We start from the raw sequence: 20,945 nt of genomic DNA, 5'->3' as shown, positions 1-20,945 counted from the left end.
TCTCTCTTAAAAATAAACATTTAAAAAAAACCTCTTAGGAGAAAACTTAGGGGAAAATCTTCATAACTGTGGGTTACGCAACGGCTCTCTGAAATGACATTGAAAGGACAGATAACGAAAGAGAAAACAGGGAAATTGAGCTTTGTCAGAACTGAAAACTTTCCCACTCCAAAGGTGACCACCAAGAAAGCGAAAAGACAACTCACAGAGCAGGAGAAAATATGTGCAAATCGCGTATCTGATAAGGGACCTGTATTCGGAACACGTGGCCGTCACCAAAAAGGCAGATAGAAACAAGGGTTAGTGACGGCGTAGAGAGTATGGAGGCTTCACACACGGCTGAGAGGCGTGTAACGTGGGCGGCCACTCTGGAGAACCTGGCAGAGCCTCAGGAGGTTAAACGTGGACTTATGATATGACCCTGCAACCCGGAGAACTGAAAACATACACCCGCACAAAATCCTATACGCGGATGGTTCCAACAGAATAGCCCAACGTGTAAACCAGCCAACGGCCATCAATGGATGAACGGATCGACCAAAATGGTCTAGCCACGCACTGAAATATTATGCAGCCATAAAAGAGAGGAAAGGCCAACACGGACGACCTTTGACAACATCACACAGAGTGAAAGAAGCCAGTCACGAAAGGCCACACACTGTAGGATTCCATCCGTCGGAAGAAATAGCCAGGGTAGGCCAATCCCAAGGGACAGGGGGGAGCTTACAGGTAGCGTAGGGATACCGACTTCGGTGAAAATGGGGAAGGATCGTGAGAACGGAATAGAGAATTTCTTTTCAGGTTGACGGAAATGTTCTGGAATTAGGTGGTGGCGAAGGCGTCGCAACCTGCGACTGTACTAAGAAACACCGAATCGAGGACACGTGACCCGTGGGGCCTGTGACTTATACCTCAGTGACACTGTTACAAATTGAAGAGCAGATCAACTTTTAGCTGGTTCCATCATTATTAACTTCTTTTTTTTTTTTAAGTTTATTTATTTTGAGAGAGAGAGAGTGTGTGGGTGGGGCAGAGAGAGGTAGAGAGACAATCCCGAGCAGAATCCCCGTGGGGGACTCGAACTCACAGACCGTGAGATCATGACCAGAGACGAAACCAAGAGTCGGATGCTTAACCGACCGAGCCCCCTAGGTATCCCTGTTAACTTCTGTGTGGACGATGCCCCTCACGGCCCACACTGCTCACGCAGCCACGCTCTCAGCCACTAGGCCGTGACATCTTGTACACGCACAAAGCCTCTGGGCAAGGGGGTGCTCAGAGAACGGGAATTCTCTTCCCCATGCCCTTCCTGCAGGCGGAGTTCATGGTCCTGCAGTCTGCCCCCCCCCTTTATTTATTTTATTTATTTATTATTTATTTTTATATATTTTTTAATGTGTATTTATTTTTGAGAAAGAGAGAGTGCGAGCAGGGGAGGGACGGAGAAAGAGGGAGACACAGAATCCGAAACAGGCTCCGTGAGCTGTCAGCACAGAGCCTGACACGGGGCTCGAACCCACAAAACTATGAGACCATGACCTGAGCCGAAATCGAGAGTCAGACGCTCAACCGACCGAATACCCCCGCCCCAGGCGCCCCTAGTGCAGTGGTTTTTAAACACACACACACACACACACACACACACACACACGCACACACATACATGTATAAATATATATGTGCATTACTACTTAGGGACCATGTGAAAATAGACTCCCAGGACTGTGGGAATCTCTCCAAGACAAACAACTCTGTTCCATCAATAAATACATTGTAAGGACAGAGAGGGAGGGGGAGAGGAGAGACAGAAACAGAGATAGGGACAGAGGGAGAGAGAGAGAGAGGGGAGAGAGAAAGAGAGAGACAGAAAGGAACAAAGGAGAAACCTATAGTCTGTATGTTAAGCGTCTCTGTTAGATTAACCCTCCACGGCGTGGACCTTCGTTGGATCCTGACTCAAACAAACGTGCAGTCAGGACTGGGGTGGGAGGCAGTGTTAAGAGGGAAAGGAATGAGCACGTCTCCGCTCCCCGAATGCAGCGTCTTCGCGGAACCTTTGTGGGACTTGCCTTCCCCGGGCCGGGCCCGCAGCAGACGGCAGGCCGCGGTTGAGTTCGATGGGCTCCTTAATGCTTAAGTTTTAGCCCTGGGGTGACAGCGACAGGCCTGCTCGATAGCTGTGGGTGTTCTTCCCAGGATCTGTGTTTCGCCTTCCCCGGAGGCCCCTTCTCCAAACGCCGCTTTGGATGACCGGGAGGCCACATCGCCCACCAGCCTCCCCTGCTGCCGGAATTTGATTGTTGAAAATATCTTAAATATTTTTTAAAGCCAGGCTATTCGTGCAACGGCTTTCATAGTCAAATGTATTATACATTTTCCCCTTTCGATTAAAAAAAAAAAAAAAGGGGGGGGGGCGCCTGGGTGGCTCAGTCGCTTAAACCTCCGACTTTGGCTCCGGTGAGGATCTCGAGGCTCGCGGGTTCGAGCCCCGCGTCGGGCTCTGCGCTGACAGCTGAGCCTGCTTGGGATTCTCTCTCTCTTCTCTCTCTGCCCCTCCCTGCTTGCACTTTCTCTCTCTCAAAAATAAATACACATTAAAAAGAAAATCCGATGAAGATACAGAAGAGGCAGATGTCTCTGACCTGGAATCTGATTGTGACGCTGAGCCTTAAATCCCCCAGTGGTTCCTGGGTCCCCGGTGTCCCTTCGTCCCCTCTGCCCTGGCGACGCTGACCTTCCGTGGCCCTCGAAGGTGTCTGCTTCCTCTTGTCTCCAGCCCTTGCGTGGGTTGTTCCCACTGCCTGGGACACCGTATTCCCGCTGTGCCAACCCCCTTTCTCCTGGCTCTTACTCATCTTTCCGTTTTCAGCTTAGATGTCTCCTCCTCCAGGAAGCCCTCCTGATTGTTCCAAGACTAGGTTAGGTGCCCCTCATTAAGGACTCCTGCAGCCCCCCACAGCTGCCCCTGTACAAATACAAATATTTATTTGTACAAAAAAAATATTTATTTTGTATTTAAATACGTGTTTGACTGTTCCCCTTGCTAACTAGGCCCCGAAGAGGGTGGAGGCTCTGACGTCTCCTGGCTTAACCTGCTGTCCCACCTCAGGGCCTCTGCCTAGCCAGGCCACCATCACCTCTGCTTCCCTGATTATGGTTGGCTCCTCCCCGCTCTCTCTGCTCTGTCTTTAGGTGAGTGGCCTTCCTAAAATGCAGGCCAGATGGTGACGCTCCCTTGCGTCAGCCCACGGAATAGCTTCCCTTTACTCTTCGAACAAAGCTCAAGGTCCCGGCCAGGGCCCACAGGATTCCCATGATCAGGTCCTGTGCCCCCACCCCCTCCTGTTCCTCTCTCTCTGCTCCCTCCATCAAAGCCCCACAGCTTCCGTTCAGGCTCTAGACCCCACCGAGCCTTTTCTACCTCAGGGCCTTTGCACATGATCTCCCCACTGCCTGGAGCATCCTTTCCCCTACTCACGAGGGGAGACCTCTCTTCCTGCCCGGCCCGGGGTTAGAGGCGCCCCACCCATCTGAAACAGGCTGATCTCGGCCTCATGGGTTCTGGTGCCTAGCTTCGTTATAGACCCACCCTAATCATAATGACTTGCATTCACTGACTGGATTTGTTTTATTCCTAACATGCCAGTAAAGTGAAAGAGGCAGGGACACTCTGCCCGGCGCTGTTATAATCCAGGTACCTGGCACAGGCCTCGACCCGGGACGATTCGGTCACTGTGAACAAAACCGAAACGAAACAAAACAAAAACAAAAATGAATTCATGGCTGAAGGGGACGTTGTGGCTGAGCCTGGGAGATGGCCGAGAGCCTCAGGACTTCTCTGCTCTCCTGGCTTCGAGGACAAGGGACTAACAGCCCTGCCCTGCCGCCCTGGGGCCAGCCAGCCCTCCCTGGTGAGACTTTCCATTTGCCGAAGAGCTGATACTTTTATTTGTATTTCTTTTTAATTTTTCTAATGTTTCTTTTTTTGAGATAGAGGGAGAGAGAAAGAGAAAGCAAGCAGGGGAGGGACAGAGGGAGAGGGAGACACAGAATCGGAAGCAGGCTCCAGGCTCCGAGCCGTCCACACAGAGCCCGACGCGGGGCTCGAACCCACGAACCGCGAGATCGCGACCTGAGCCGAGGTCAGACGCCTCACCGACTGAGCCGCCCAGGCGCCCCAAGAGTCGTCACTTGTAAACAAAATAAACACGACGTAGTGTCCTGGTGGTGGGGGTTTCAACAGGTAACGGGAGGAGGGTGCCACACACAGACAGATGGACGGATGGATAGACAGACGGCCAGGAAGCCACGGGCTGCCAGCGCCCAGCTGGCCGGGGTTGGGGGGTTTGTGGCTGCGGCTACCAGTGGCTCACAGCTCCCCGAGGGTCCGTGAAGCCCTCTCTGCAGCCGTGCCCAACTCGGCAGCCAGCGTCACGGCCCGGGAGCACCAGGAAAGTTCTGGAGGCTGCAGGGTCATTTCTCTCTCTTTAGAGGTCCGAGAGGAAGGGGTGCAACACGTGATGGGGGCGGGTAGGGACCGCAGCTGTCCCCCTCCCCCATCCGCCACCCCCGTCGTCTTCAAGCAGAAAGCCTAGGTGTGTCCAAAATAATGCTGTTTGTTCAGGATCTTGCCCCCTGCTCAGTTGCAAAGGTGGGGCTTAAGGCCGAGCTCCTCCGAGGAGAAGATGCGAAGTCTCGGGGAGGGGAGGAGAGAGGAGAGACACGGAGGCGAGGGAGGAAGTGGGGGAGGAGTAACCACTGCTGAGCCCTAATCAGAGAAGCCCCAGCAACCCCCCCATCACGCCCCCATCCTAAAACCACCCCCAAGGCCCCCTCCCTGGGCTTGGCAGGCCAGCCTGGCCGGTGGGACCCCGCCCTGGGCCCAGGCCGTCCCCTCCCTCCTGGACGAGGCTGGTTACACAACCGCCTCTGTGGCAGCCGGCCAGGAGCGGTCACACGGGGCAGCTTTGCGGGAGGGGTGTGTAGGGGGGGCGGCGCTTCCCAGACCCGGGCTGTCGCCACCGCCGCCCCCCCCTCCCCCCCGCCCCGTGAGCTTGGCCGGGAGTCAGCTCTTCGGCCCACTGGCTCGACCAGACTGATCCAGAGTGTTCCCAGATGTGCGCTGCGGGTAATAAAAAGGGGAGAGCTGGTTCCTGTCAGCAGCGGGGAGCTCCAGGAGGCGACCCCCAGCAGCCGCCCTGCCGGGCAGATGTTTGCAACGTGTGCTCTAGCGGCGGGGAAGGGAGGCCCGGGGCATCGGGACAGCCCGGCCACCGCACCGCGACCGCACAGGAGGCGTCACCACACCCCTTCTCTGTGGACACATGGCAGAAGGGGGGGGTCCCAGAGCCATCGGGGGGCGGGGGGGGGGTGCGTTCCCCCTGCCTGACCCCTCACAGCCCGCTCCCCTCACCCCACCTTGGACATGGCCTGAGTGTGGCCATCTGGCAGGGTTTGCCCAGAACCCCCACCCCCTGCCGGTGACACTGCGGCCCCGACCTTGGGGAATGGGCTTCTGCTGGCCCCGACCTTGAGGTTCTGGGGGCAGGTGCCAATCACCAGAGTTTGCCCTGGCCTCTAGGCAACGAGGGAGAGCACGGGACCGGTTCTGGCCAATCACAATTTGCCATTCTCCCAGACACTGCGATTGGTGCAGGGAGGGGCATGTGACCTAAGGAGGACCAATCAGAAGTCCTTCCCTGAGATCTTTTTTTCCTAGGTGGGCGGAGGTGCAGGGAAGTACCAGCCTGAGCGCCGCACCTTGTGCGATGCAATACCGGGATGATGTTCCTGTTCCCCAAAACGGCTCTGCGGGCGGGGGCGGGGGCGGGGGAGGGGGGCTGGGGTCCAGAGCTCCTGCAGCAGGTCGGTGCCCGCGTCCGCTCGTCAGCCAGGCGGAGCCCCAAGGGGTCTCTGCAGGGCCGCTTCTAGTTCTGGAGCCGCGACGCTGGCTCCTTCGCGGGGCCTGTGGGCACAGGAACCACCCTGGGTGACCCACTGACCTGGAGCATCAGAGCACCACGAAATGGGAGCGTCTGGAAGGGGGGCGGGCAGCTGCTGCGCGCACTGCGGTGAGGAGGGGGACCGTTTCCGCGGGGTCCTGCAGTGTCCCTGCCCATTTTCGCTTTAAAACGCAGGCTGAGGACAATCAGACCAACCTCGCCGGGTCAGGCCCTGGCAAAGCCGCTGAACGGTGGAGAAGTTAAATGAGGGCAGGCCTGCGCGGCCCTCTCGGAGCAGGAAGCGGGCCAAACCAAGGCCAAGTCCTGGAGGAAACAGAGGATTCTTTCCCTTAACCCTCACACTGACCTTTTGGGGATGGCCTGAACCTCCTTCCTTTCTTTCCCGCTTGTGGGAACACCAAGAAGCACTTTGATTCCATCACGATAGCTTCTCCCCTCCTCACGACCACTGTCCCTTCCCCACCACGCACCCCCGAGTCAGGGACTGTGTCATACTCACTTTTCAGACGAAGAGACTGAGGGTCCGAGTGGCGATGAATCTGCTCAGGAATACGGCTGCTAATGCCTGACAGGACTGAGGCCCGGACACGGCGCTCCTGACTCCCAGGCCAAGGGGGTGGGGGGGGGGGGGGTGGTCAACCAGCAGGACTTTCCTCAGCAGTACAGTGGCTCCGACTGATTAGGCTCTGCTGGGGGACTGGGAGGGACAGACACCCGCCCCCGGGAGCTGCCCCGCCTCTTGGGTAACCTGTAACCCCGGTTCTGTGGCTTGACTGCGGTCCTTGCCTCCCTTCTCCTCGCTTCCGCGCCCCTCCTGCCCTCTGCGCCACGTTCCCCTGACCGCCCGGCTCCCGGGAGACGTCTGCCCACCGGGTGTAGGTGGTGACCCCCCCCCCCCCCCGGCCCAGCGTCCATCCTGGAGAAACTTCAGAAGGAAGCAACATAGTCGCTGTGGCCTCCCCCTAAGAACTGCTGTTTGGGCAAAGGCCACTCTACCTTCTGTGTCGTTGGGTATTACTGGAGCCAGGAGGTGGGCAGGGGTGGGGGGTGGGGATCCGGCCGTGACCCCTGCATCTCTACGGGGCGCAGATGCGGCCCGAACGTGCTGGACCCCGCCGACCCCAGGGTTTGCAGAGCCTCTGTGAGGCAGGACGGTCGCGTGGTCAGTCACTCCCGATTGGGAGGCAGACGTGTCTGAGCATTTTTTTTTTTGAAAGATATATATATTTTTTATTTCATTCATTTATTTACTTATATTTTATTTCATTTTTTTAAAAACGTTTATTTATTTTTGAGACGGAGAGAGACACAGCATGAACGGGGGAGGGGCAGAGAGAGAGGGAGACACAGAATCTGAAACAGGCTCCAGGCTCTGAGCTGTCAGCAGAGAGCCCGACGAGGGGCTCGAACTCACGGACCCTGAGATCGTGACCTGAGCCGAAGTCGGACGCTCAACCGACTGAGCCACCCAGGCGCCCCTATTTACTTATATTTTAATGTTTATGTATTTTTGAGAGGGACAGAGAGCAAGCGGGGGAGGGGCAGAGAGACAGGGAGACACAGAATCCGAAGCAGGCTCCGTCCAGGCTCCGAGCCGTCGACACACAGCCCGACGCGGGACTCAAACCCCCGAACCGTGAGATCGTGACCTGAGCCGCAGTCGGCCGCCTCAACTGACTGAGTCACCCAGGCGCCCCAAAGATAGACATTTTTTAAAGTTTATTTGTTTATTTTGAGAGGGAGGGAGAAAGCATGAGACAGGGAGGGGCAGAGAGAGGGGAGAGAGAATCCCAAGCGGGCTCTGAGCTGTCGGCGCTGAGCCCGACGCTGGGCTCGAACCCACAAAGCCGTGCGACCAAGACCCGAGCCGAAACCCAGAGTCGTGCACCTACGACTGAGCCCCCCGGGCGCCTCGGATGTGCCTGAGCCTAAACCCTGCCCGCAGCTGGTAACCTCAGTCACGTCCCCCATGTGGCAGGTGGGGGTGACAGCTGCCTCAGGGCTGCCGGGCAAAGCCCGAGCGAGTCGGGGAGGAGGGCACCCACACGGACGAGCCCCCCCTTCTCAACACCCACCCCTGCCAAGCGTGACAAGCGAGTCAGGCGCCCGGGCCCCAGCCAGCACCACCCCTGCGCTCAACTCCCTGCTCGTCACCTCCTTCCAGGGGGAACTGCCCTGACAGCCTGGGGGTGGTGGCGGGCAGAAAGTTGAGCGGCCCGGCCAGCAGGGTGGGGGCCGGGAAGAGAAGGGGCGGCCACAGGAAAGGTGTGGCCGGAACCCCCGGAGCCAGCAGCTGGGAGGAAGGAGTCGCCAGGTGGGTCCCGCCCTTGGAAGGCGGCGCTGGGCGGGCAGGGGGCCAGGCCACTTGGCAGGGCCATTCTGGCCTCCGGAGACCCCGGGATGTCCTTCGGGACAGAGGGCCGAGCATTGTCCCTGATTACAAGAGGTTCTGGCTGGTGGCTTTCACACGGTCCACGGTGTCCCGGGGCCTGTGAGAGCTGGCTCCAGTTCCCCTGGCTCGGTGGGGTTTCAGACGGTGGCCCCTCCATCTGCCACCGTCCCCGGGCTCGGTGCCACGTGGGCGTCAGACAAGGCGTGAGGGGAGGGGAGGCGGCCTTAGCCTTCGTGCATACGCACAGTGGTTCATTCGATCTGCATTAATGAGCGCCTACTGTATGCCAGGCCCTGTACTAGCACTGGGGAGAGAGTGATACCAACTATATATACAGCTGACCCTGGAAACAACACAGGAGTTAGGGGTCCCGACCTCCCCCCACCCCTGCAGGAGAAAATCCATGTATAACTTTTGACTCCCCCGAAACTTAACCGCTAAGAGCCTACAGAAGCCTCACTGATGACAGAAGCAACCAATCAACACCTATTTTGGATGTAATGTGTGTTATACGCTGTATTCTTGCAATAAAGTGGGCTAGAGAGAAGAAAAGGTTATTAAGAAAATCATAATGGGGCGTCTGGGGGGCTCTGTCGGTGAAGCATCCGACTTCGGCTCGGGTCACGATCTCTTGGTCTGTGAGTTCGAGCCCCGCGTCGGGCTCTGGGCTGACAGATCAGAGCCTGGATGGAGCCCGCTTCGGATTCTGTGTCTCCCTCTCTCTGCCCCTCCCCCGCTCACGCTCTATCTCTCTGTGTCTCTCAAAAATAAATGAACGTTAAAAAAAAAAAAAACTTTAAAGAAAATCATGAGGAGGAGACATTTATGGCACTGTATTCATTGGGAAAAAAACGCCACACCTAAGTGGACCCGTGCAGTTCCAGCCCGCGTTGTTCGAGGGCCAGCTGCATACTCCCTGCCCCCGCTCTTCCTTTTATTCCCTTCTAACCCGTCACTGCTCTTTGTCTTTGAGGTTAGAAACTGGGGTGGGGCCATGTCACAAGCCAATTAAATCAGGGGATGAGCCCGTGGGGTACCCGGGCTCCGGAAGGCGGTCCCAAGTTCAAATCTGCTTATCATCAGGGTTGCCAGGGTCAGTTGCTTAGGTTGCACAATGCGCAAAGAACCACATCCAAGGGGATGCTGTTTGCATCGGGGACATCTTTATGATTTAAACAGATATTTCTGTATGTTTCTTATCGCCTTATTGATGGGAAAGCTGGGCTATTTGCACATCAATTATGTCAATTTTCTGCCAGACAGCAACAGAGGAACTCGATCTAACAGTCCCTGTAATGCAATGGTCTTAATCGTTCCTAACAGTTGGTATGACAATTTTGAATTCTTCATTATTTTATGTTCAACAGTTTATAGAGAATGCCTTTACACTTGGTATACTGTTGTTGTTGAGAATACAATCTTTCTTTCTTTTGAATGTTTATTTGAGAGAGAGAGAGAGAGAGAGAGAGAGAGAGAGAGAGAGAGAACAAGTGGGGGAGGGGCAGAGAGAGAGGGAGACACAGAAGCAGAAGCAGGCCCCCGGCTCCGAGCTGTCAGCGCAGAGCCCGACGCGGGGCTCGAACTCTCGAACCGTGAGATCGTGACCTGAGCCAAGTCGGAGGCTTGGCCGAATGAGCCCCCCAGGCGCCCCAACGTAAACTCTTTCTAAGGAGCCTGGGCCAGACTGTTCACCTCTCCGAGCCTCGGGGTCCACATCTGTCTTAGGGACCTGATGGCCTGTCCCTTGCAGGGCATGCCAGGGATCCAGGAGTGTAACAGAAGTCTATGCACACGGCTGCTGCTCGGGAAACGTGCTTGTGGTCATTCTCCGCAGCCGTGCAGCCCTCCTGGAAACTCGCTCTGCCAAGTGGAGGCAGCTTGGTGCCTCAGTTTACCCGCCCCAGAAGCAGAGGCGGCTGCCCCCGGGATCACAGTCGCAGGAGGACGCTCTGTGTTTACAGAGCCCTATTCCACCGGGGCTGCAATTCTTGCCCCTGCGTATCTCCAAATTTGGTCCTGCCCAGTCTCTCGACCCCGTTTCCTGTCCCCCGCCCCCGCCCCTCTCTGCCACTGGTGGGGGCCGTCCCCAGAGCCCCCAGAAGCTGCCCGAAGAGGAAATCCTTTTCCTCCACTTCCAAGGCTGGAAGCTACAGAATGTTTCTCCCGGAATGTTTTGGCTTCCACGTTGCAGAATGTTCTAGCCTCATCAGCCACAGGTCGGCCGCAGGCTCCCCACCCCCTTTCCCTCCCTCCGGGCTGGCAATTCTTTGGCCAAAGCCTCGCGTGGACCTCCCCTCCCCTCTCCCCTACGCTGGCTCCGCCCACACCACCCCTGCTCGTAGGTTTCTTGCGAGCAGAACAACATATGCCAAGGAGCCCAGAAGAACAGACCGGAAATTACCCAAACTCGCCCACAGCTGATCCTTTGCAAAACGAGAGAAGCCGGGGTAGCAGAAACAGGACAGCCTGTGGCCCCCAACACGACGAAGCGGGGGAGGACAGTCACAGATCCGAAGGGCCACATCGGATCCTGCCTTGGCCTTTGCAAAGAAAAACCCGGCTCTCTATTCATCTGGCTCCTACCCCTCCCCTCTTGGCAGCTGAATAATTAAATATTCATGCATTTTCTCCTTCCCCCAAGAAAGCGATAAGTCCAATTTCTGCTCACACACAGAAAAAAGTGCCCCAAGGCGAGGGGTTGGAGCCGAATTTCAGTTGAAGACATCCATTCACGGATGAAAACACCCTTCACCTTTACTGCTGTGAATTTCCCAGATACACACGGTCAAGACAATCGGAGAATTATGAGGCTCCAGGACCAATTAGGGCTGTTTGTGTTGACGTAAAGTCTGGGGGAATTTTTTTCTTGCCCTTGCAAGTATTTATGATACTGACAGATGCGACGGGGGGGAAAAAAAAAATCCCAGAACAGGAATAAGCCTGTGGGGCCACGTGGATGAGGAGCCCGTGTGAAAAGCCGTCTCTGGTTTTGTTCGGGCCGCCAGATCCGCCACCGCCGGCGTCTCGAGTCCGGGAAAGAAACACGCCTACTGTGTGCCGACGCTTTCCCCGGGCACGGGACCGGGAGGAGGCGGCTGGAGGGCAGCGACATAATTTTCTCCGGGCGACAAGAGCAGGGGCTGGGGTTTGAGCGCCGGTCCTCCAGCTGCCGAGACCCCCGCACCGTGTGGAATTCTGTTCCGCGCGGGCCCTACTGTGTGCAGAGCTCGGCGGGGTGAAGGGGTGCGCAGCCAAGGCCCCCGCGAGCGGCAAGCTGGCATCCTTGGGACTCGGCCCCGAAACAAGTCTCTCCTGGGCACGAGGAAGGTGCCACTCGGGCGGGGTCCCCGGGCCGCTCGCAAAACTGCCTGGAGCGGGGGTTGGCCACTGCTGGGCTCGAACGCACCCGCAACCTTCCAGAAGAGAGGCATTCAGCACCTACCGTGTGCACAGGGACTGGGTGACGGTGTAAGGAGGGAGGCCTGGACAAGCGAGCCGTGCCTGTGACCTCAGTGTCCCGTCTGGGAAATGGGGACAAGGAGAGAAGCAGGTTGCCGTGAGGACGCCCTGAGACGAAGCAGCAGGGGATTCCCATGGGTTTATGCGGCCAGAGGCCGGGGTTCAAATCCTGCCCCAACCCCTTACTGGACGATCTCAGGCCCGCAAGTTACCCCCTCTGTGTCTGTCTCCACATCTGGAAAATGGGATGGTAATAGCTACGCACAGGGCTACTGTGAGGTTCAAGAGTGTGGGGGCACCTGGGGGGCTCAGTCGGTTAAGCATCAGACTTTGGCTCAGGTCACGATCTCGTGGTTCGTGGGTTCGAGCCCCGCGTCGGACTCCGTGCTGATGGCTCGGAGCCTGGATCCCGCTTCGGATTCTGGGTCTCCCTCTCACTCTGCCCCTCCCCTGCTCTCTCTCTCTCTCTCTTGCAAAAATAAATAATGAGCAAAAAAACTCTATAATTTGTTAAACAGTATATACAAGTTTTACGTAGTTTTCTGTATACATGTTACACTTTATAATATAAAGATTGTGTGTGCTGGTGGGGTAGGAACACTGCATAGAAAATCCCTGAACACCGTCTGGGCACATAGGGAATGGTCAGTTAAGGCGGGTGTTATTATCATTGTCCGGTAGATCAATGAAAGCCATGGGGAATATCCGCGCGAGGTGGGGGGTCACGCTTAGCAAAGTTCTGTTTTAGGCAAATTAAGAAGATACAGAAGCCAGGATCACTAGCCCAAGCAGTATCTGTGAATATTTTTTTTAAATGTTTTTATTTATTTTTGAGAGACAGGGAGAGAGACAGAGCGTGAGCAGGGGAGGGGCACAGAGAGAGGGAGACACAGAATCTGAAACAGGCTCCAGGCTCCGAGCTGTCAGCACAGAGCCCGATGCGGGGCTCGAACTCACAAACGATAAGATCGTGACCTGAGCTGAAGTCGGACGCTTGGCTGATTGACACCGCCCCCCCCCCCAGGCACCCCTTGTGCAGAAGTACCTTTGTTGGTGAGGGGAAGATGCTCCGGCCGGGGGACAGAGTCCCAGGCCAGGGCACATGGCTCATGGAATGCAGCCAGCCACGCTCACAGAGTGAACAACCTGCCCAACTGTACCCAGCAGCCCTGGCCAAGAAGAAAGGACGGAATGACTGTCCTCCAAATTTCTTTGCCTTCCTGGCTCAGCCCCCACAACCCCCTCCACCGAGCGGGCAACTCTGAGGCTGGAAACCCACGCAGCAGATGGGAAGGCTTCCCAGCTGGCATGTGTGTGTGGGTGGGTGGAGAGGGGGAGGGCGTAGCGACTTCCTGTGCCCCAATCCCAGCTAGCTCGCTCTCTGACCACATTTTTCCACCTCGCTTTTTTCCTTATAATGCGCTCACACGTCTTAAGATCTAGATTGTTTTTTGTGAATGGAATGTAATTTGAGAGCCGGAGAGGAAAGTGCAGATGGAGAAGGTGTCCCTCTCCGTGAGAAAGGCAAGCCGGGCGGGCCCCGCAGGGTCCCTGGCGGCCAGGGCCGCCGGTGAGATGGACAGGGCCAGGTGGGGAAGGTCACGGGTGCTGGCAGGGGCGAAACTGGAGAGGCCGGCCTCCTCCCTCAGCTCCCCCACTGCGTGGTGGCCCCTCCAGCCGCGTTTTCTGGGCTGTGCGCTGATCAAGCTCCAGGGCGGGACCACCCACGGAGAAGCCGACCTCTGCCCGGGAGGGGGCACCCGGGGGCCGTGGCCTCTCCTACCGGGGCTCCGGTGACTTCCGGAGGCCCATCCCGCAGTGTGGGCCCAGCCCCTGCGCTGAGCAGCACTCATTCATTCATTCGTTCAAAAACTGTTACCGACGGGCTGACCTCGAGCCAGGTACTGGACCGGGCACCGGGTACCGCCGTGAAGGAGACAGCGGAGCCCCCCGCCCTCGGGGACTGGCGGGAAAGGCAGCCCACCCGTGACTCTGAACCTCAGCACGGACCGGGGGTTTCCTGCGGGTGTAAAATCGTTCAGTCCTTCCAGCAACTCTAGAAAGACATCGTTACCGACCACTTTAGAGATGAGGAAATCGAGGCCCAGAGCGATTAAACGGCTCCCACAAAAACAGAGTCAGCAAGGCTGGACTGGGTCCGCTCGATCCCTGGCCCGAGGGTTTAACTGTTGCCCTTCCGGCAGCGAAGGCTCAGCTATGGGCGGGCGCAGGCTCCCTGGGCTCCCCGGGTTGTGGGGAGGCCTGGGGAGGCCAGGCTCCCGCCAGAGTTGCATCGCTCCCAAAGCCACCGGGAAAGGAGGGTGAATTGGGGGGAAATCATGGAACTTCCCAAGGCTCCTGTCTTCATAAACGGAGGCTAGTAACCCTCACTGAAGGGTGAATGTGAGGATTAAGCAAAGTTCATCACAGGTAAAGTGCTCAGTACGGTTTCTGGTATATAGCAACGTTTAATAAACGCTGCTTGCACAGTGGACAACCCGCCCAACAGTACGTGGCAGTGCCCTCTCTAACCTCTTTCATGAAAAGGCTTCCATTCAAACTGAGAGGACCCAGCAAGGGCTGGCTTTGAAGGGCGGAAAGATTTGGATGGTGTTTAGACCTCCAAAGAGAAACAAAGAGGTGGCCATCTCAGACTTCCCTGCTGTTCCTGACATGCCTCTGTTTGCGCGCAACTGTGCTCAAAACGTACCGGCCCCTTCCCTGGACCGTCCGGGCCACAGAAATAACCCCCGGCAAGAAGACCTTGAAGAAGAGGTTGCAGTTACTGGCTTTGAAAGCCTGGAAAGTTTCAAAGGCGTGAATACCGTATAGACTTTCCAGAACTTCTGAGTGGAGAAAGCTGTGAAAAATCTAAACCTCCCATTTCCCGGCTCTTTCCTCTGCCTTCCTTTTATTTATTTATTAAAAAAAAATTTTTTTTTTAACGTTTATTTATTATTGAGAGACAGACACAGAGTGTGAGCAGGGGAGGGGCAGAGAGAGGGGGGAGACACGGAACCCGAAGCAGCTTCCGGGCTCCGAGCTGTCAGCACGGAGCCCGACGCGGGGCTCGAAGCCACGAACCGCGAGGTCGTGACCTGAGCTGAGGTCGGACGCTCAACCGACCGGGCCGCCCAGGCGCCCCTCCTCTGCCTTGTTTCTGATGTTAAGATACAATCCACGTATGGCGACGTTCACCATTTTAGGGCGCACAGCTCGGCGGTTTTTAATGGCTTCACAAGCATCACATACGTAGGTCAGGCCGTTTTCATCACCTCCGGGCGAAACCCCGTGGGCTTTGGCGTCACCCCACTCTCCCTCCCCGAGCCCCGGCCACCCTGAATCTCCCTTCCTGTCTCTGCGACGTCCCTGTTGCTGACACGTCACGTAAATGCAGTCACACCACACGCGGTCCCAGCCCGTGTCAGGGCTCCGTTCCTGTTTGGAGCCGACCCACGTCCCTCGCGCGGTGGGGCCCGCGTCTTGTCCATCCGTTCACCCGCTGACGGGTCTTTGGGTTGCGGGCACTTTTCGGCTCCCGGGGACAACGGCACTGCTGCGAAGGTCTGCACACCCGTCTCCGCACGGCCGCTTCCACCTGCCCTGGGTCGAGTCCCCGGGAGGGGGACGGCCGGGTCACACGGCCGGTCCGGGCGTCACCTCCGGAGGAGAGGCCCCAGCGGCCTCCCGGGTCTCTGTCCCCGCCGGCAGCGCACGTGGGCTCTGACTTCTCCGCGTGCTCGCCCAGGCTGGTCACTGTCCCTCTTTCCGCTTCCAAACGTGGGAGTGGGGGCGACTCCCTCTTGACTCGTAACTCCCTCGCCTGCCAGATCCTCTGAACGACGTCCTCGCCCCCCCAACCCAGCCCCGCCGTGCTCCGGTTTGACTGGGGCCTCCCGCCGGCCGGCCGGAGGCCCCGGGAAATCAGGGCACGCACCTGTCTTGTCTGCCGCGGTCCCCGAGGCCCGGCCCGGAGCAGCTGCTCAAAACAAATTGTGTTGACTGAGTCCTGACTGCACATGCTTCGCGATCTAAAGATCCTCTGTCGGTTGGAGGCGGGAGGGCCACACCGAGGCCGGCGCCGCGTGGAAATTTCCAAGTCCTCAGCTCCGCTCCGATCGCTAGCCGCCACGCCAGGCCCCCGCCGGGGCGGACCTCGTCCTCGGAGCGACCGCCCCGGGAGGGGCTCGGTGTCGGGGCGGGGGTGACTGCCGGGCCCCGGGGTTGCGGTCCTGCTCCCGGATGGCGCCCCGGCCTGGCCGAGGCCCGGCCCCCGCGACTTGGCCTCGGGGGTGGTCATCTCGGCCAAATGTGGCGCGGGGTCGATTCATCGGGGCGGGTGTGCCGAGGCCGCCCCGGGAGAGAGGAAACCCGAGCGCTCAGCACTTACCGTTTAAAGGAAAAAGTTCAGCACAGCGACGCTGAGCCGTCCCCGTGGGATCAGGGAGCCTGCGGGGAGGTCACCCTTTGTTCCCGCTGACGGAGGCGGCCTGGGCTTGGACGGGGGCCGCGGGCTGCAGCGGAACCCTGAAGTCAGCAGAGTTTGTCTTGGGTGCCTTCCCACTTTCCTGGCTCACATCCCCCCCCGCCCCGTGCTCCCCGCTCTGCCAGAAAGTTCCTACCCCGGGCCCGGCCAGTCCCCCCCGCTCCCCCACTGGCTCCAGGACCAGGAATAAAATCGCCCTGGAGCCCTGACTCTGCGCCAGAACCTGTCAGCGTGCCGCGGTATGGCTTATTCCTCCCGCGAGGGAGGAGGCTGACGTACTCGTCCCATTTGACAGACGAGAACACTGAGGCCTGCAGCAGGTCAGAACCGGTCCGCGGGCCCACGACTGGGAAGCAGAGGGGCTGCTCTGGCTGTGGGGGGGTCCCCAAAAGGGGGGCTGAGGGTCGGCGCGGAATAGTCGATGTGGCCGTAGAAAGTGTGGGACTGCTCGGTGCTGGTTTCCCACCGGCGGGGGACGGGGGCGGGGATGCCCTGGGGATTCCGTCCTACTAAGCGAAAGGGTCCCGAACCGATGGGCCAAAAGTCCTCAGGGAGACCTTCCCCCGCGAGGTGCGCTGAACCCCCAGGAAGGCTGCTGGCGAGGCGTTTGCACGGTTAGAAATTTTACTTCTCCCCCTGGCCGCCCCTTCGATGCATCCTGACGTGCTCTGCGTTAGGCCCTTGGCAAATGCCAAGGCTGCTTGTTCCCGGACGTGGCCCCCGGGCACAGGGCAGGTGCTTCGTCGATATTTGTTCAGTAACCCACCACGTCCAGGTACGTGTCCTGTCGCGGAATATCGCACAGTCATTAAAAAGCGGCCGGCCGAGGCCAACCTCGACGGTAGATACGCAGATCGCCACGTCCTATGGTTTCCCACCGTTCTATATATTTGAAATCTTTTTTTTTTTCTCATTTATTTTGAGAAAGAGAGAGCAGGGGAGGGGCAGAGAGAGAGGGAGAGAGGACCCCAAGCGGGATCCACAGCGACAGGGCAGAGCCTGACGCGGGGCTTGACCCCACAGGCCGGGAGATCATGACCTGAGTCAAAAAAGTTGAGAGTCAGACGCTCCACTGACTGAGCCACCCACGCGCCCCTTGAAATCCTTCTTAATACAAAGGTGGCAAATAACAAAAATCACACCAAGGCAGAGTTTATAAGAAACAACACGGGAATGCCTGTGATCTGCAGAGTTTAGGAAATTATAAAAATTATTTACCAGGGACGCCTGGGTGGCTCAGGCAGTTAAGCCTCCGACTTCGGCTCCGGTCACGATCTCACGGTTCGTGGGTTCGAGCCCCGTGTCGGGCTCTGTGCTGACGGCTCGGGGCCTGGAGCCCGCTTCCGATTCTGTGTCTCCCTCTCTCTCTGCCCCTCCCTTGCTCGTGCTCGGTCTCTCTCTCAAAAATAAATAAACGTTAAAAAAAAAAGCATTTACAAAAGACGTAGTAAAGAAACGTATCTAAATGTCACTCCCTGGATGGCAGGTTATGGGCTTTTCTCTCTACTTATGTTTCTGGATTTTCTCTTCTTTTCTTTCTTTTTTTAAGCAGGCTCCACGCCTAGCGCGGAGCCCAACTTGGGACTTGAACTCACGACCCTGAGGTCAAGACCTGAGCAGAGAGGGAGCTTCAACGACTGAGCCACCCAGGCGCCCCCTCTGGATTTTCTATAATCAGGGGGAAATGCTTTGTGAAAAATGTAAGTAAGACGCGTCCCCAGGGTTTTACGCTCCCCACCACCCTTTCCTGTAGCAATTGCTCCTAAATTGTCTTCCCTTGGCCTAGAAGGGATCAAGGCTTTCCCATCGTACAGAAGTGTTTGTGCGGCCAGGAGCTCAGCAGGAGCAAAGAGGGGAGCTGGGGCTGGGCTCCCCGGAGCGGGGGGTCCAGAGACAGCGCCCAGCCGGCTGCTCGTCAGAAAGCGATACGCAAGTCAGAGTACAGGGCGCTCGGTCTCCAGGGTGGCACAGGCGGGAGGACACTCGGTCCCGCCCTCATACAGATCAGAACACGAGATTCAGAGACGGACGGTGACCCGACGCAGGTCACACAGCACGGTTCCCCCAGGACAAGGGCCTCCCCCCGGGGGCCCTTCCCGCAGCCCTCCTGGACTTTTCTGTCAGGTGGACCCGGAGAGCAGCTACCCCAGCCCCTTCCCGACTTGTGCATCATCGGGTTTTGAAATCATCCCCGGGTTTTCCAAAGGAAACATATTTTGGGTTTTCTTTGCTTTCTTCTGCTCATTTGAAGAAATCCGAGAGTCCTTTCCTAGTTGTTTGGTCAAGACTGCAGACGGGCAGTGAGGCATGCCACAAACATGATGTCGAGCCCAGGGAGCCCGCTGGCCTGGAGAAAGGACATCAGGCCTGTCACTGGTGCTGGGTCAGCACACGAACTCTGAGTTCCAGCGAGCACAGGGTGTGGGCCAAGCTCCCCAGATCCCTGACGTTGGGCCCCTGTTGGGAAAGACCGAGGGAGTCCACATCGAGCTCCCTGAGGCCGGGGCTCTTGTGGGTGTGGGTACAAACTGAGTCCCCGGGGAGTTGGTAGCTGTGAGGCCTGCCAAAAGTCAGGCCCTGCAGCCCAGGCTACATTCCCTAGCCTCCTTGGCAGCTAGGCGTGTGGCTATGTGACTGGGTTCTGGCCGATGGGATGTGAGCACAAAGTGATGTGCACAACTTAAGTCAAGGAAGGGGCCTGGTCTTCTTTGCCTCGCCCCGCCCCCTTCTTCTGAGCAGATAGAAGGTGGATGTGATGGCTGGAGTTCCAGCAGCTATTTTGGACCGGGAGACAACTCTAGGAGCAGAAGCCAATAGAGGAAAGAGAAGGGAGAAACCTGGGCTCTGACATCACGACATCATAAAGGTGAGAAATCAACGTCCATATTCTCAAAGCCATGGTTATTCGGAGTTTCCTTTTACCTACAGCCAGTACTATTTCTAAATGACGCATCATGTTTTTGGCCGGGGGGTGAAGTTACAGCCAGTTGCAGAGGGGCTGTAGGGGACCTACCATGTGGGAGAGGCTGGGCAGGCATGGAGACGGAACAGATAATTATTATGCACAAAAGTAATTGTGACATGTATCACTGTGTGTACAGCACTTAGCCCAGTACCTGGCACAGAGTAAGAGCCCAATAAATGTTAGCAACTGCGTTGTCCTTACAGGTGATTAAAGCATGTATCCCGGCACGGAAGATGCAAAGCCCGGGGGGAGGAGACATTTGAACATGGCCCTAAAGATGAACAAGAAAGAGCAGGGGCACCCGGGTGGCTCAGTCGGTTGAGTGTCGGACGTCAGCTCCGGTCACGATCTCGCAGTCCGTGGGTCCGAGGCCCGTGTCAGGCTCTGGGCTGACGGCTCAGCGCCTGGAGCCTGCTTCAGAGTCTGTGTCTCCCCCCACTCTCTGCCCTTCCCTGCTCACGTTGTTTCTCTCTCTCTCTCTCCCCAAAATAAATAAACGTTAAAAAATTAAAAAAAAAAAAAAAAAGCAAGTGACATCATCAGGAAATGCGGCAAAGAGCTTCATGGGTGTTTCACAAGATGCCCTTGGAAGCCAGGAGAACGGACACAGCCCACCCTCACTATACGGGTGAGGACACTGGGCCTCCGAGAGGGGACGTGCCTCCCCAAGGCACCCAGCAGAGACGGATGAGAACTGGGACAGTCTGGCTCCACGGTCCTCCTCCCTGAGGGTCTGTGGGCTGGAATCAGGGCTCAGGCAAAGGGGAGACCAGCAGCAAAGAGCCGGAGCAAAGTGCCGGGGGTCCGGTCTGGGGCGCAGGGCCCCTGTCCGGGAGTGGGGAGCACGAGGAAGCCGCTGAGGGCGGTGGGGGCGCCACGGTCAGCGCCCCCTGGACAGGTGCCCGGAAGAGTCTTTTCGTCCTCCGTGGCCAGCCCCAGAGAGGGGATAAACGGCTAGACTTGGAATTTAAAGGGAGTTTCCTGTGGCTGGTGGAGCAAATGACCACAAATGTCGTGGCTGAAACAGCACACATTTATTATCTCACGTCCTGAAGGTCAGAAGTCAGAGCAGGAGGCAGAGTCGGGAGGTTGGGGGGGGGGGGGGGGGGGGTGGGGGGTGAAGGGCGGGCAGGGTGAGACTCCCACCCCCACACCTTTCAGGGGCCGCCCGTCACCTAGAGCTGGGCCACTCTGATTTATCGTCTGCTACTCTTTGCCAGTCTGAGGCCCAGCAACCGGGCACAAACTCTGCTGTCCCCCCTGCCGGCCACACCCGGCCGGGGCTGGCCCGATGCCCCCCAGCGCAGGCGAGTTTGGATGGAGCCATCTCCCGGGGGTCTGGACCACCCTGCCGCTTTCCCCCACCAGGACCCGGCTGGCGGCTGTACCCACCCCCGGTGCCACTGGGGCCTCTCGGCACGACCCCCGGGACCCCCGCACACACCCCCCAAGCCGGACTCGGAATCGGAAGGAACGCCGGGGCCCGGCGGGACCGCGAAACCACTGCCGGTTGTGGGGTCTGCAGGTGAACCCCCTCCCTGAGTTCGTGCGCTGGCCTCCCGGCTTTGCCCAGTCTGCGAAATGTCAGCACAGGGCGAGGCGGCTGCTGGAAGACGTCTGAGGCTGGATCCCGGGAGGGAAGAGCTCCCTGAGCCCAGGAAGGTCAGGCTACATGTGGGG

The 20,945-nt window shown here is 57.8% G+C and overlaps 1 long non-coding RNA gene across 1 annotated transcript; it reads left to right on the top strand.

The window, feature by feature from the left end:
- Nucleotides 1-17,890: 17,890 nt before the first annotated feature.
- On the top strand, nt 17,891-19,663 carry LOC123382347. The gene is made up of 3 exons (XR_006590602.1): nt 17,891-18,000; nt 19,040-19,166; nt 19,469-19,663. It is a non-coding gene; the product is annotated as an uncharacterized LOC123382347 (long non-coding RNA).
- Nucleotides 19,664-20,945: the final 1,282 nt, after the last annotated feature.

The sequence above is a fragment of the Felis catus genome, chromosome E2 (genome assembly GCF_018350175.1).
Source record: "Felis catus isolate Fca126 chromosome E2, F.catus_Fca126_mat1.0, whole genome shotgun sequence".
NCBI lineage: Eukaryota > Metazoa > Chordata > Mammalia > Carnivora > Felidae > Felis > Felis catus.
The sequence above is the reverse complement of the archived record's forward strand: the minus strand, read 5'-3'. Positions and strand labels throughout refer to the sequence as shown.